Raw genomic sequence first — 12,662 nt, 5'->3', positions numbered from 1 at the left:
CCACATTTTACATTTCCTATGTGAGCCAGACTGTAATGCATGATATGTTACCAATACCAACCTGACATCATACAGGTGGTATGTAGTACTGGTAACATCTTGTGGCCATGTCATGTCAGGTCCTGGTTATGGGATCTGCAACACTTGGTAGTGTATTGCAGGGTGGACGTGTTTGGCTGTGGGTGGGTGGGGGGGTTGCCAATTACTACAAAACGTATATTCTTTGGGGCCTCCCAACCTCATTAACGGTGCATGTGGACGTGTATGTTTCAGTTAATCTACCATTGCTGTCTACAGATGTCTGCCCATATATACCTATATAGGTATATATATCTACTTACATATTTCTAACTATGTCCGTATATGCCAACAGAGATATATATCTGCGTACATACATGTAACCTGCTGTGTATATGTGGACATATAGGTGTTGTCATATATATATGTCTAGATGTCGGCATTTGCATGTATATATGTTCATATATATCTATATCTATGTATATATTTCTGACTATATATACATATATATATATATATATATATATATATATATATATATATATATATATATATATATATATATAGATATATAGATATGTGGTATCTGTTTAGATATGAATATAATTACACACACACATACATCTAGATGTTGGTATACATTCTCTGTACTGTTGCATGACTGGGCTGGATGTTATGTTACTGACAACATCAGATTTATGTATATCTGGCATGGCTTAGTGGTAAATTACTTTGTGTAAGGTGTGCATGGTCCTGGATTCGAGCCTTGCAGTGGCTGTTTATTTTGTTGCTGGGTAGAACATGGGTCATTGGATACAGACTGATTAAGGCACTTTAAAGCAGTGCATCTTCATTAGACAATAAATTAGTTATCAGGAGGGGAACCTGTATTGCCATGTGTATACCAGGGATGTGTGTTTCCCATATACCTGAATTAGACTTTCCTATTAGGTTTCATGTGCATACCGGGCAGCCTTGTGTGCCACGTATGCTTTGCGATACCTGCAAATAAAACCGTTCACACATGCAATCTATTGTTATTACCAGAGACACATTCATCCCATGCGGGATGACCTAAAAATTGGGTGACTTTCATTGCAGTAACACCATGTCTACACAGGTAAGCATGGCTGTGTTCATATGTGCATGGACTACAGCGTGTGGCAGACCTAAGATACTTGGGTCAGGACAACGTACAAGATGAGTCCAGAGGGGAGGAGGAGGAGTGGAGGGTTGGCAAAGTGTGGTGGTGTGGTAGCTACAGGCCGGTAACCAGGGAAGGGATGGTGGCTGCATGTGTGCAGTGGGGGAGAGGTGGAACTGTGGGTAATGAATGTATGGGTCAAGGAGGGGCTGGGATGGATGGGCCTGTACAGGTCGTCCCGCCTAGTGGGTGGGGGAGAGGGGAATGAAATATAGAACAAATACAACATAAAAGTAACATAATTTAAATCCATATTTAAGTAAAACAATCAAATTTCAATAAACCTGGTAGTGTATTGCAGGGCGGATGTGTTTAGCTATGGGGGTATGGCAATTCGTACAGGACGTATATTGTTTGGGGCCTCTCAACCCCATTAACGGTGCATGCGGACACATATGTTTCTGTTAATCTACCATTGCTATCTACAGATCTATAACCATATGGGTTCCGAATGTTTGCTCGAATCAGCGAAAGACCGAAACCCAAATGGCCGGGCATACTTACGTAAAAGTTCTTTTCACCGAAGAAGCACTTTTGCATAAGTATGCCTGTTGCCAAGGTTGTACTACAGTGCGGGTAAGGGAAAATTCCCCTTACCCCACTGTAGTGCGGTCTCGGAGGGAGAATATTAAAGTAGGGCGGTTGTGGGGGGCACATGTTAATGTAGTTTTTTTTTTTTTTTTGTAACACGCTTTAACGAAAGTGCTTTCAAGAAAAGCGCTTTCGTTAAAATGTGTTCAGTTATTATGGATTCAGACGTTTGCTTATTCGAGCAAATGTCCTAGATCCAGCCATATATACCTATATAGGTATATATATATATATATATATATATATATATATATATATATATATATATATATATATATATTTATATATTTTTGTTTGCATATTTATAACTATGTCCGTATATACTATACCTACGGAGATATAGATATGCATACATATATGTAACTTGCTGTGTATATGTGGACATATAGGTGTTGACATATATATGTGTAGCTGTTGGTATTTGCAGGAATATATGTTCATATATATTTATATATATGTATATATTTCTGAATATTTATATATATATATATATATATATATATATATATATATATATATATATATATATATATATATATATATATATATATATATATATGGATTCCATACATTTGGTCGAATTACACTTAGTCGAAAATGATACCAGGCATTGCACTTCACTGAAAGCTCACTTGACTGAAAGCTCACTTGATCGATGTTCATTTGGTCGAAAATGGAATATAGCCCCTGCCCCACTGCAGTTCAACCCTGGAGTGAGAATATTAAATAAGGGGAGGTGTGGGGGGCACAGTCCCCCACAATGGGGGGCTGTAAGGGGCGTAGCCCCCCACATAATTTTAATGTATTCACTATTATAAGAAGGTATATCCATTAGAAATGCATTGATATATATATATATCTTTAGTAAAAACTATTGGCATAATGTGGGGGGGCTACACCCCCCACCTACCCTTATTTAATATTCTCACTCCAGGATTGTACTGCAGTGGGGCAGGGGCTATATTCCATTTTTGACCAAATGAACTTCGACCAAGTGAGCTTTCAGTCAAGTGAGTTTATAGTAAAGTGAAATGCCTGGAATCATTTTCGACTAAGTGTAATTCATCCAAATGTATGGAATCCCTATATATATATATATATATATATATATATATATATATATATATATATATATATATATATATATATCTGTATGTATATATATATATATATATATATATATATATATATATATATATATACATACACACACACATACATAGATATGTTGTATCTGTTTAGATATTAATATATTTACACTCACACATACATCTGGATGTTGGTATACATTATCTATACTTTTGCATGACTGGGCTGGATTTTATGTAGCTGACAACATCAGATTTATGTATATCTGGTGTGGCTTAGTGGTAAATCACTTTTGTTTGGTGTGCATGGTCCCAGGTTTGAGCTTTGCAGAGGCTGTTTATTTTGTTGCTGAGCAGAACACAGGCTGTTGGATACAGAGTGCTTAGGCACTTTACAGCAGTTGTAAGTGGGTGTGTGCATTTGTGCAGCGGTAAGCACTGCTACCTTCCAGTTACAGTTTCTTATACTCAGTTAGCTTCCACATTGCTTATTCTGTTTATGCAGTGCTTACCCCCATGCAAACGCACATAAACGCACTTACTATTGCTTACATATGCTTACTACTGCTTATTTGTGCTTAGACCTGCTTACTAGTGCCTTATTCATTATGACACTGGTACTTCACAAGTGCATTTCCTGCAGTACTCTAGTTCATAAATATGTGTTAATTAGTGGGTTTTGCAACAAAAACATTGGTTATAACATGCTTTGCCATGTAAAATAGACTTTGCTGCAGTGTTACTCAAGCCGAGAATGCCTGCTTATTAGGCAGATGCTCTGCCCACTACATAGGTTCATAGGTTCATAGGTTCATACTAGGCTATCTGCCCTAGGGCATTTATAAGCCTAGCCAGAGTGTGTGTGGCTTTTGCCACCCCTTGGAATGAGAATACTATGCCCATTTTGGGTTTAGTTTACTGTGCCTCTGTCTAGTAGTGACACAGAGATGACCCCCGGGGTAAACCTACGATCTCCCATCCACTCGTCAAGATTTCTCTTGAAGAGAGTCAGTGAAGGGCTCTGCCTAACATGGACTGGGATTCTGTTCCAGAGTGTAGGGAGCCTCTGGGTTATGAATCTGTCCCTCCAGCACGTCCTATTTATTTCTGTGTTGAGGTTCAAATCTCTCACTCTCGTGGCTCTGGTGGATTTGGATTTTCTGAGGTGGAGCATGTCCATTAATTCCAGATTGGACATGGCCTTGTACGTCAGGCATAGATCGCCTCTGAGTAGGCGGTATGCGACTGAATAGAGCTGGAGTTTCTTCAGCCGGGCAGCATATGACATATGTTTGAGACCCTTGATCCTCTTGGTGAGGTACTTTTGGGGTCTTTCTAACTGCTGCAGGTGTCGGGTAAGGTACATCCCAAATGGGGCATTGTACTCAATTATGGGCCTGATAAGGGAAGAGTATAGGGGCACAATGACCTCTCTTGATCTAGATGTGAATCCTTTCATGATAATGTGGGTAATATAGAAGGTCTTCCTAACCACCTTGGCAATGTGAGTGTCAAATGAGAGGTTACTGTCAACTTGGGTCCCTAGGTCCCTGATTACTTCTTCCGTACTTAATGGATTACCACCTATGTGGTAATTTGTGGGTACTTTGTTTTTCCAAAAGGGTATGACTATACATTTTTTGGCGTTCAGTTTAAGGCCATGGCTCTGGAACCAGTTATCCATTTCTATGATGCCTTTCTGAAGGATGCTTGTGTCCGCTGGAGTATCAATTATGGCACCCAGTTTGCAGTCATCTGCGAACTTTGTCAGCCACAATCCTCCTATGTTTGCTTGCACCTCGGAAAAATAAATGCCAAACAAGAGGGGTCCCAGGACTGAGCCCTGTGGGACGCTGCTTGTGACTGGCTTAGAGTCTTACATGGCACCAGCAATTCTGACCTTGTGGGTTCTGTCCTTGAGCCAGTTTGCAACCCACCTTATGACATATGGGTTTACATTTAAGCTGGTGAGCTTGTCTATGATGCCCGAGTGGTGTATTGTGTCGAAGGCTTTTGCAAGATCAAGGTAGGCTGTGTGAACTGCCTTACCCTCATCAATGGCCTTAGTGACTGTTTCAAAAAAGTCGACCAGGTTCAAAAGGCAGGATCTGCCCTTGACAAAGCCTAACTGGGTAGGATCCAGTGTCTGTAGGGCCCCAATGTCTTTGTTTATGAGTTCCATAATGATCCTCTCCATAGCTTTGCAGACCAGGCTCGACAAGCTTATGGGGCAGTAATTTCCAGGGTCCGTAGAAGCACCTCCTTTGTGGAGTGGGACCACTGTTGCTGTACGCCATTCTTTGGGTATGTATCCTGTAGTAAGGCTAAGATTAAACAGCAGCCTTATGTGCGGGTTTAGTTCCTCTTAGAGTTCATGTAGCATGCAACCTGGGACACCGTCTGGTCCCATTGATGCTGTGTTTTTAGCTTTGGAGAGGGCGGCTCTCACCTGGGTATCTGAGATGTCAGAGAGGCTACACTCTGCTGGGATAGATATTTCTCCTTTTGGGGGGGGGGGATTTGCACTGAACCTGTCTGCCAGTATGTTGGCAATGTCTGTGGGTTCAGTGTATTTTTTTGTCATTTTGGACTAACTCTGAGCATATCTGGGAGTTTCCACCCAGGTTTCTAACATAACTAAAGAAGGCCTTGTGATTGTCTTTAGTGTCTTTTGTGATTTTTCTCTCAAAGTTGGCCTTGGATGATTTTATGAGTGATCGTAGTTTTTTGCTAGTACTGATCAAAGATGCCTTCCCTTTTGGGGATTTTGTTCTGTCATGTAGTAGCTTCCTCCTCCTGTTGTAAAGCTTGTTAATGGCTGGGGTCCACCATATAGGACACCTGCCTTTGGGGGAATGGGTCTTGGTTTTATTTGGGATTGCATGATCCATGCATTCTTGAAGGTGTCCGTAGAAAGTGTTTATAAAGGATTCAGCTGTGTGGGCTGTGGTTTCCACTGGCCCAGGGGCCTTGAAGGATACCACTTCCATCTTAAGAAGTGTGAATTCAGCTTTTGAGAAATTCTTCACTGTGGTCTTTTGTGCTGGGGGTGGGGGCGGGATGTGGATTTCCAGTGAGATTAATTTATGGTCTGATCTCACCAATAAGGGGTATACTTCTGGTGTGGAGCATTGTGTCCCCATGTTTGTGATGATCAGGTCTAGTATATTATCTCCTCTTGTGGGAGTGGTGACTAGTTGTTCCATCGCATTTGAGTTTATGAATTCTAGGAACCTTTGGGCTAGGGTGTTGGGGCTTGAGTAATGCTCCCCTTCTATGTTTGGGTAGTTGAAGTCTCCCAATATGTTGGTATTTGGAGAGACATTCATACTCTCCAGTGCCTTCAGGAAGGCTTAGTGGGGTTCCTGAGTTTGAGAGGGTGGTCTGTAGCATGCTACAAACTGTAGGGCAGTTTTGCCTACGGTTAGTTGCACATGGATGGTCTCTGATGCTTCGTGCATTGCCACTAACCTGGAGGTGTGGGTATCTTTGATGAATATGGATACTCCCCCTCCTTTTGTGGTTCGGTCCAAGTTTTGAGGCCGAAAAGCATGATATGAGGTATAACCTGGTAGTGCTGGGGTGCTCTCAGGAGCCTTGAACCAGGTTTCAGTCACTGCACAGACATCGATGTTCTCCATACTGAGGAGGGCTTCGAGAGCGTGCATCTTGAGGTTTAGACTTCTGGCGTTGAGCAGCATTACCCTTAGTTTTTTCCACTTGTGTTTTCTAGGGAGGTGGGTTTGTCTTTTGAGCCTTGCCTAAAAAAGGCACTATGGGGGTGGCAAGAGCCTTGGCCAATATCCGGAAGACCAGGGGTGACAGGTGCAAGCCGTCCCTTGTGAAGCAGCGTGGCTTGTCAAGCATGTCATCCCAAGCAGACAGACATTGGATCCCCTTAGAATGACACCAGTAATTGAGCCAATTGTTAAAGCTGATCATTTTGTCTTTGTACTGTGGCATCATTCTTGGTGAGGGTAAGATGCTGCTAAGGGTCAGGGTCATACCGGCCTGGGCTACATAATCAGAGAGCTCCTCTATGTCTCTTTTCATGTAGTCCAGGGAGGTATGTCTCAGGTCATTCACATTGGCATGGACAATGACTGAGTCATATTTGTACTTGCTTTGGAGTGACCTGAGTGCTTGTGTTATGTGGCGGATTCTAGCGCCCGACAGGCAGCTTACTGTAACCTTTTCCTTGTCTAGTCTGGTGAGCGGGACGTCAGTGTGTCTGACTATGGAGTCACCTATTACAAGTGTATCAGGCATGTTGTTTGGCCTTAAGGGCTGTGACTGTTTGGCACACTGACTTTGTGAACTATGTGTTGCATGTGCTATGTTTTGAGGTAGTGGTTGCTTGGATGTCTGCTTTGGAGGCCTCTGTTGTTTTGGTAGATTTTTAATTAGAGCCTCCAAGTATGTTTTTGTGTGTTTATGTGTTTGGTTTGTAGTTGTGATAGGTCTATGTGAGACTGGGTTTGTGGTGTGTGTGGTTGCCTTCTCCTCCTGACTGGTTTTGCCAGTATTGAGTCAAGGGAGCTCAGCCTCCAGTTTGGCTATATAGTTGCATCTCTCACATATATTTGTATTTGTTGGGAGGAGTAGAGGGTTGTCTGTGTACATGAGGCAGTTGTAACATTGCCTCAAGATTCCCAGATTCACCAGCTGAACTGGAGAGGACGCCAGTAATTGACCCTTCGACATGCTAGAATAGTGTAAGGGATTGCTGTGTAACTGAGTCAGAAAGGACCTATAGGGAAATGGGTACTCAAGGGGACTGTAGGTGGATGTAGTGCTTTCTTTTTTGTTTAGGAGTGCTTTATCTGTGTAAAAATGCTTTAGGAGCAAGTGCTGGGCTTTTCAGATAGAGAATAGACTGTTTAGATTGAAAGTAGAGCAGTTCTAAGGGAAAAACTGAAGAGCAGACTTAGCAGAGCCAGAAATAGTTTAAACTTGATTAACCGGCACTGCCCGATGCTGCGCTATGCTACACTATTGCTGTGCTGCTTCATTTGCATATATCTTCCTTGTTATTCTCTTCAGCCTTTTAAGCTGCTTTATTTGTAGCTAAGCGGTGGGCACACCCATGCACCTACGGTTAACTTTAATCGGATTTTTAAAAAAAAAGCATAAAAGGGTTTCGCTGCTTCATTTGCATATATCTTCCTTGTTATTCTCTTCAGCCTTTTAAGCTGCTTTATTTGTAGCTAAGCAGTGGGCACACCCATGCACCTACGGTTAACTTTAATCAGATTTTTAAAAAAAAAGCATAAAAGGGTTTCTTCATTTATTTTATATGTACAATTGCTGTTGTACACATGGGGGACTGTTTCTGGGGATATGCGGACACCTATGAGCGATCTTGCTCATTTCATAACACTTTCTACTGTTCTACATTGCATGGGTGTGTTTATTCTGAGAGCTCTCCTCTCAGACATGCTCCTTACACTCATACACGCTCCTTATAAGCCTGGGAATTCGGGCAGCGGGCCTTCATAAATATGCATGGCGCGCTGCCATCCTGCTCCTATACAGGCGCTTCTGTGCAGAACTAAGTTAGTCCTGCATGAAAGATTAGTGAATTTGAGGGGACTCTTAATCAGCCAATTATTAATCACTTGTACACCACACCCTTGTAGCTCACCCTTTTAAGGACCTGACATCAGGGATATGCACTTTTCTTTTTTGTGCAGCCAGTTTGGTGGATAATGAGTATCTTGAGGCAATGTAACAACTGTCTAATGTTCAGGAATAACCATTTATTCCTCAAAGAAACACATTATATGAAAGTTTTATATATGCAATGTTTCTGAAGGCAAAACTCTGACTTACAGGAAGTCATAATAACAATTTGGCTATCAAAAATGCAAAAAACACACAGTATGCACTTCACACATTGACCTACTTAAGCTGAGGCACTTAAATGCTGTCTTCCCAAATACCTCGCAGAAATTCCACCTGTAAAAGTCATCCTCGGAAAACTCAAAAGCACTCAATAGTAAGAGCCCCTAACACAGCACATACAACTCCACCCAGTGGAGCCTGAAATACCAAGCCCATAAGGCAAGCCAATACACTACTCAGGATTCTAGTCATAGGGGACTCCATTATACAGTATACCAATGCCCCACTCACCAGGATGAACAAGGGGTAGATAATGGTTATTTGTGTATCACGGATTAGGATTCACCAAGTTACACATGCTCTCAAGTCATTGCACCACAGGTACCAGTATGATTCAGTCATAGTCCATTTAAGTGTAAATGACCTCCTTAGACTATATGAAAAGAGGCATTTTGGAGTTCTCAGACTGTGTCAAAGCCTTGTATGGGCCTAGCTCTGAGCAGCATTATACCTTTACCAGTGATGATGCCACATTATGAACAGGAGGTGACTGCCTAACTGGCTTAGTTTCTGGTATCATTCTAGGGAATTCAATATTTGTCAGCAGTGGAGGATATGGTTAACAAACCACATTACATCTGTCCCCTCTAAGATTTTGAGTATTGGCTAAAAATTGTCTTCCCTATAGAGACTTTTTTAGACAATTTCAAATTGACAAAACTTCCAACATAGCAAAATCTAAAGCTGTTACTGCTCATCACCCTGGAGAATGCAAACATCTGTGCAGTTACTGAGACATGGGGGACTTTATATATCTCTCAATAAACTGGGAATCCTACATGACCCCAACTTTGTAGATGCATAGATTCCTATACTTTATAAACACAAAAATCATGGACTGGATAGTGCACACACCTACCAGAGGTGCAAATATATTGGACACGGTGCTCACAAACATGGGACAATGCTGAACCCAATGCCCCCGCACCCATTTATTCCCCTCTCTGGTAAGGTCAGACCACAAAGCAGTCTCTGACATGAAAATCAATTATGTAGCCCCCATAAACACTGACACAGTTAGGAACTACTCCAAGGCAAACTCTACCTTTTGGTAAGCAATAACTTGTCAAAATTTCAAGTCCCTCCACAACCAGATAACACAGCAGCCTATGCAGAATCATTCACAGAAGCTCTGTACATCCAGGTAAGTGATTACAAAGAGTCATCTGTGCCTTCCCCAAGTAAGCCAAAAACTATATTAAAAAAAAAATCTCTGTTGTAAAATCCAAAACTAAACAAGCTGTACAGCAAAAGGAAAAAAATATATATCTGAAGTTAGGAAGTTAGGAAGTGCAACTCCAAAGATGATTATTAGTCCTCTTAGCTGTCTAGTCAGTTTGATGAGAGAGTTTTTAAGTCCAACAAACTGAATTTTCAAGATTGTGTCCCAGGCCAAGGACCACCATAAAGGCCTTCTTCAGCTATGGCAGAAACATCAAAGGCAGTACTCAACCATGTGCCGAACTGCTGGCAAATGAAGCCATGTTCACAAATCCAAGAGATATAGCAAATCTTCTGGCTGGCAAATACAGCTCCAGCTTTACCCCTTTCTCACTGCCAGCCACCACCCTATGAAATACCATCCATCATAACCCTTCCAACTACCAGTAGAGAACAGGTCATAAAAGTGTTCTCTAAGGCCAAGAATGCAGTTTTAAATAACTAAAAATGCCCCCCATCCATTTCTTGCCCTCTCTGGTAAGGTCAGGTTATTTAAAATAACTCAGCATGCCACCTAAATAGCATGAAATATGACCGAACATAGTCACTAAAGTCTCAGTTCAGTCATAGCTTCTGAACAGGCTTCATGCTCCATAAATGGAGGACCACAACTGACATCCCTCTGCACAAGAGCAGGCCATCAGCAAATCACAGGAACTACAGGCCTATTAGTCTGACTAGTCTTATATTACAAAGCTATGGAAATGATTAACAGATTAACAATGACATAGGAAACATGCAGTCACTGAACCCAGTCCAGTTTGGTTTTGTCAAAGGCAGTTCATGCCTACTGAATGTGGTGGCTTTCTTTGAGAAGGGTATCATGGCAATGGATGAGGGCAAAACAGTGCACACTGCCTAGCTAAGGCATTTGATATAATATGAACCTGGAATTAGTCATAAACCCCAATGTAACCTACTGAATAGCCAGCTGGCTCACATTTAGAACCCAGGAAGTTAGGATTAGAGATACCATATCCCCAAATGTCTGGTCACCAGTGTAGTCCCCCAAGGCACTGTGCTGTATCCGCTCTTCTTTGACATCTATTTATTAGAAGTCAAGGCCAATGTCAAGGGCATCTGGCTTAACAAGTCTGCAGGTAACTGCAAGCTGGGAGCAATCATATAACCCCCCCCCCAAGATGCTAAAATTTTACAGGAAGGTCTAACATAGATAAATGACTGGTGACAAAGCCACAATTTAAAATTCATTGCCAAGAAATGCATAATAGCACCTTTTGGGAAGTCTTCTACCCCAGGCTACTACCTCATCAATAAAACATCCCTAAAAGTAGCCACAGTAGCAAAGGAGTTAGAGACATGTGTAGACAGTAACCTGGATTTTGACCAGTGTGTCTAGGGTAGTAAGAAAATCATTCCAGGTCAATCAGCTTACAAGTAAGGGCATAGTGCTATGCCCAGAGATGACACTGTGCCACTATACTCTGCCGTCATTAGACCCAACATTGAGTATAAAGCTCCCTTTGGTATCTATCTGACCAGGCACATGCAGCACCTAGAATATCCACTGACGTCCCTCACAAAAAAGAATATGGGGCATAAACACAATGTCATATGCAGATTGTCTCAAAATCCTATCCCTATACTGTGTTTCCTACAAACTGCTGAAAGGCAATTTATGCCTGACATACAAAGCATCCTATAATAGGTTCATAGGTAAGTACTAGGCTATCTGCCATGGGCATTTATAAGCCTAGCCACAGAGTGATGGCTTTCGCCTCCCCATTAGATTAGTAACCTGGGCCTCTGTCAACAGGGCTCCTGAAGTGATCCCAGGGTAAAACTTACAATTACCCACCCACTCATCAAGATTTCTCTTGAAGAGGGTCAGAGAGGAGCTATGTCGAATATGGATTGGGATTCTATTTTAGAGTGAGGGGAGTCGCTGGGACAGGAATCTATTCCTCCCGCATGTCCTGTTTATTGTTGTACATAGGTTCAAGTCGCTAGAACGAGTGGTTCTGAGGGATCTCGTTTTTTTGAGGTGAAGCATGTCCATTAGTTCAGGGTTTGACATGGCCCTATAGGTCAGGCATAGGTCACCACTGAGCAGACAGTAAGCGACTGAGAAGAGCTGGAGCTTTTTTAGTCATGATTCATAGGGTAATTGTTTAAGGCCCTTAATCCTCTTAGTGAGGTACTTCTGTGGTCTTTCTAGTTGTTGCAGGTGTCTAGTGAGGTACATCCCAAATGGGGCATTGTACTCTATTATGGGCCTAATGAGTGTTGAGTAAAGGGTTACAATCACCTCCTTGGATCTGGATGAGAAACCCTTTGTGTGTGTGTTTTGGCTATGTGGTTATCAAAGGAGAGCATGCTATCTACTTGGGTACCCAGGTCCCTAATTACTTCTTCTGTACTTAGTGGATTCTCATTTATGTGTTAGTTTGTAGGTACTTTGTTTTTCCCAAATGGGATTACTATGCATTTTTTGGCATTTAGCTTGAGGCCATGACTTTGACACCAGGTGTTTGTCTCTGTGAGACCCTTTTGCAGGATGTCTGTGTGTGCTGGAGAGTCAATTATTGCACCCAGTTTACAGTCATCTGCGAACTTGGTTAGCCACAGTCCCTCCACCTTTGCCTGTACTTCGCAGAAATATAAACTGAACAGGA

Source organism: Protopterus annectens, chromosome 6.part0 (assembly GCF_019279795.1).
Source record: "Protopterus annectens isolate FY-2018-M chromosome 6.part0, PAN1.0, whole genome shotgun sequence".
Classification (NCBI taxonomy): domain Eukaryota; kingdom Metazoa; phylum Chordata; order Ceratodontiformes; family Protopteridae; genus Protopterus; species Protopterus annectens.
This window is presented reverse-complemented; position numbering follows the sequence as displayed.